Here is a 4,622-nt window from a genome sequence, read left to right on the forward strand (position 1 = left end):
TATTTTTCGGTTGCAGCCGTCATTGTTGTTTGGTGGGCCCAGGCTGGATTCGAACCCACCACCTTAGGTGTATGTGGCTGGCGCCATAGCCACTTGAGCCACAGGTGCTGAGCCTTGAGTCAAAATTGAATCCAATTTATGTGAGAATTAGTCACTATTTTCTTTTTTTTTCCTTGTCCTTACCCTCACCCCTCCCTCCTTTTCTCTCTGCTCACCCCTTCCCCCATGCCCCACCATGTCATTAATTGTCATTAAATGTCCTCATATCAAAGTTGAATACATAGGATTCATACTTCTCCAGTCCTGTGATGCTTCACTAAGGATGTGTTCCAGGTCAGCGCCTGTGGCTCAAGTGGCTAAGGCACCAGCCACATACACCTAAGGTGGCGGGTTCAAATCCAGCCTGGGCCCGCCAAACAATGATGGCTGCAACCGAAAAAAAAATAGCCAGGCGTTGTGGTGGGCACCTGTGGTCCCAGCAACTTGTGAGGCGGAGGCAGGAGACTCGCTTGAGCCCAGGAGTTGGAGGTTGCAGTGATCTATGCCATGGCACTCTACCCAGGGGGATAGCTTGAGGCTCTGTCTCCAAAAAAAAAAAAAAAATGATACTGTGTTCCACCTCCATCGACGTTAGTACAAATGCTGCAAAATCTCCATTTTTTTAATAGCTGAATAATATTCCATAGTATACCATGGAATTGCCTATCCATTCCTGGGTTAAAGGACATTTAGGCTGTTTCCACATGTTAGCGATTATAAATTGGGCTGCAATAAACAGCCTAGTACAAGTATCTTTATAATAAAAGGATTTTTTCCCTTCTGGATACATGCCCAGTAATGGGATTGCAGGATCAAATAGGTCTAGGTTGAGCACTTTGAGTTTTCTCCATACATCCTTCCAAAAAGGTGTATTAGTTTGCATTCCCACCAGCAGTGTAAAAGTGTTCCTTTCTCTCCACATCCACACCAGCATCTGCAATTTTGAGATTTTATGATATAGGCCATTCTCGCTGGTGTTAGATGATATCTCAGGGTGGTTTTAATTTGCATTTCTCTAATAATTAGGGATGATGAGCATTTTTTCATGTATTTGGCAGCCATTCATCTATCTTCCCCATTGATATATGGGATTGTTGGGTTTTTTTCTTGTGGGTTAATTGAAGTTCTATATAGATTCTAGTTATTAAACTTTTGCCTGATTCAAAATATGCAAATATCCTTTCCCATTGGGTAGGTTGTCTATTTGCTTTGGCTGGTATCTCTTTGGCTGTACAGAAGCTTTTCAATTTAATTAAATCTAGGGTGACCATACATCCCACTTTTGGCGGGACAGTCCTGCTTTTCAACAATTTGTCCTGCGTTCTGCGGCATTTTAAAAAAGTCCCGATTTTTGGAAAGAATGCACGAATGGGTGGGAGAACAAGAAGGGAATATACGGTTTTCGGCTGCCATGTGGCTATTTTGCCAGAATATGAGTTTTATATTATTTTTGTTAATTTTATAATGTTAAACTGTAATAATAACAAATAATTGCTGAGAAGTGATTATCAAGAACTGCTTATCAAAGTTTGCATTGTTGTCAAGCCCTGCCCTGCCCCGTCCCCTGCCCCGTCCCCTGCCCCGCCCCCACCCCGGCCATGTTGTCCCACCTTATCGATTATAAAATCTGGTCACCCTATTAAATCCCATTTGTTTATTGTTGCAGTTGTTGCTATTGCCATGACAGTCTTCTTCATAAAGTCTTTCCCCAGGCCGATATCTTCCAGTGTTTTTCCTATTCTTTCTTTGAGGATTTTTATTGTTTTTTGCCTTAAATTTAAGTCCATTATCAATCTTGAATCAATTTTGGTGAGTGGAGAAAGGTGCGGGTCCAGTTTCAGTCTTTTACATGTAGACACCCAATTTTCCCCGCACTGTGGGGTAAACCCCCACAAAAATTAAATTAAATGTGCTCTTTTAATTCCAGACACTGAGCGAAAAGACTTGTGAGTATTATGAGCTTTTGTTGAAGCCTTAAGCGACCTGGAAAAACACGGTGGGGACCTGCAGGCAAGGCGTAAAAACCTCCTACAGGGAACCCCAACTGTGTAGTCAAGTCAGCCTGTCAGATAAGGGTTGAAACGGCCCATCTGTGCAGAGGACATGACTCAAAGGTTGATGTGAGTGAAAAGAAAAACTCCATCATAATGATGTTGAGTAAAACATTCCATCTTAACTGCAGGGTCTCCAAACCATAAGAAAACAGTCTTGGAGCCTGTTTCTTGGAAATTTAATTGAGTATATAGAAGAGAAAGGTTTTACTCCTCTGTTTATCCTAACCTTTAACTTTAACACTAGAAGTCAGATAATGTATAGTTCTTTTAGGTCTTCAGAGAGGAATAGCCTGAGGCTAGCTTAAGATGGTTGTCTTACTTTCCGGACTTTCTTTCTTTAGCCTAATCTTATGATGGTTATCTCATTTTCCTGGACTTTCCTTCTTTTCTGTAGTTTAAGATAAGAATTGAGGATGTTAGGATTATTGATCAATGTGGTGTACGTGACTAGCTCCCAATAAAGGGGAGTGGAAAATAAAGACATTTTGCTACATGCCATCTAAGAGTATGTAGTCATTTCTCTTTTTTTTTTTTTTTTTTTGAGACAGCCTCAAGCTGTCCCCTGGGTAGAGTGCTGTGGCATCACAGCCCACAGCAAAACTCCAACTCCTGGGCTCAAGAGAGTCTACTGCCTTAGCCTCCAAAGTAGCTGGGACCACAGGTGCCCATCACAACACCTGGCTGTTTTTTGTTTTGGTTGCAGCCGTCATTGTTGTTTTGGAGGCCCGGGCTGGATTCGAACCCACCACCTTAGGCGTATATGGCTGGTGCCTTGGCCACTTGAGCCACAGGCGCCGAGCCGTAGTCATTTCTTGCTTTCATATAATTCTAGGAGTGAGCTTGCACCCGCAGCCAAGCCATCCTTCTCTCCCCACAAGAAAGAACATCACCCAACACAGCACCATTTATTAAACAGGGAGTCTTTCCCCCAGTGGACGCTCTTGTTTGGTTTATTAAAGATTAGGTGGCTGTTTTCATTTCCTGGTTTCTGTTCTATTCCAAATGTCTATGTCTCTATTTTTGTGCCAGTATCATGCTGTCTTGACCACTATAGTCTTATAGTACAGCCTAAAATCTAGTATGGTGATACTTCTAGCTTTGTTTTTATTACTAAGGACTGCCTTAGCTATACAGGGTTTTTTCTGGTTCCATACAAAATGCAGAGTCATTTTTTCCAAGTCTTGAAAATAGTATGTTGGTATTTTAATAAGGATGGCATTGAATTGGTAAATTATTCTGAGAAGTATAGATGTTTGGGGGCTGAGGGCGTGGCCTCCGAGGGAGGTAGGAACAGCTGGGGCCTCCTGGGCTCGCATGTGCAGCTGCCAGGGCGTGCACAGTCGGGGACCTGAGATGGTGCTGGAAGCTCAAGTACCAGCGTCGGGGACTCCAACAGCGTCTGCCCAGCCCCCTCCACAATGTCCAAGGCTGGCCCCCTCCACAATGTCCAAGGCCGAAGAGCCCAAGAAGCTGGCTGGCCTTGCTGCAGTGGAGAACCACGTGAGGAATAACCAACCAAGTGCTGGGAATTGGAAGTGGCTCTACAATTGTCCATGCTGTGCAGCGAATAGCCGAAAGAGTGAAGCAATAGAATGTGAACCTCATCTGCATTCCCACCTCCTTCCAGGCCCGTCAGCTCATCCTGGAGCATGGCCTGACACCCAGGGATCTGGATTGACACCCAGAGATTGACCTCGCCATTGATGGTGCTGATGAAGTAGATGCTGATCTCAATCTCATCAAGGGTGGTGGAGGCTGCCTGACCCAGGAGAAGATCATGGCTGGCTATGCCAGTCGCTTCATCGTGATCGCTGATTTCAGGAAAGATTCTAAGAACCTTGGGGATCAGTGGCACAAGAGAATCCCCATTCAGGTCATACCAATGGCCTACGTCCCAGTGAGCCGAGCTGTGAGCCAGAAGTTTGGGGGTGCAGTGGTACTTCGAATGGCTGTTAACAATGCAGGTCCTGTGGTGACAGATAATGGGAATTTTATCTTGGATTGGAAGTTTGACCGGGTACACAAATGGAGTGAAGTGAACACAGCTATCAAAATGATTCCAGGTGTGGTGGACACAGGTCTGTTCATCAACATGGCTGAGAGGGTTTATTTCCAGATGCAGGATGGCTCAGTGAACATGAGGGAGAAGCCCTTCTCTTGACCCTGCAGAGCATGTTCATCTTGAGCCCACAACCAAGTTGGACACACTTCTCCAGGAGCCTTTGCCTTAATGCATCTGTGCCAGGGTGAACAACTGGCAGGGCCAGGTGGGGGTGGGAGGTTTAAATCCAGTCTTCTGAAATATTGTTATTAAGTGTCTTCTTAAAAAGAGAAATATAAACATATATTTTTACTATTTAAATATTCAGTTTTTTGGCTCCGTGCCTGTGGCTCAAGTGGCTAAGGTGCCAGCCACATACACCTAAGGTGGCGGGTTCGAATCCAGCCTGGGCCCATCAAACAACAATGATGGCTGCAACCAAAAATTAGCCAGGTGTTGTGGCGGGTGCCTGTGGTCCCAGCTACTTG

The 4,622-nt window shown here is 44.7% G+C and overlaps 1 pseudogene across 1 annotated transcript; it reads left to right on the forward strand.

Annotated features, from left to right (window-relative positions):
* Positions 1–3,521: 3,521 nt before the first annotated feature.
* On the forward strand, positions 3,522–4,462 carry LOC100947231 (annotated as a pseudogene). The gene has a single exon (XR_001161141.1). The product of XR_001161141.1 is annotated as a ribose-5-phosphate isomerase pseudogene (transcript).
* Positions 4,463–4,622: the final 160 nt, after the last annotated feature.

The sequence above is a fragment of the Otolemur garnettii genome, unplaced genomic scaffold (assembly GCF_000181295.1).
Source record: "Otolemur garnettii isolate 467f Iridium unplaced genomic scaffold, OtoGar3 scaffold00020, whole genome shotgun sequence".
NCBI classification, from domain to species: Eukaryota; Metazoa; Chordata; class Mammalia; order Primates; family Galagidae; genus Otolemur; species Otolemur garnettii.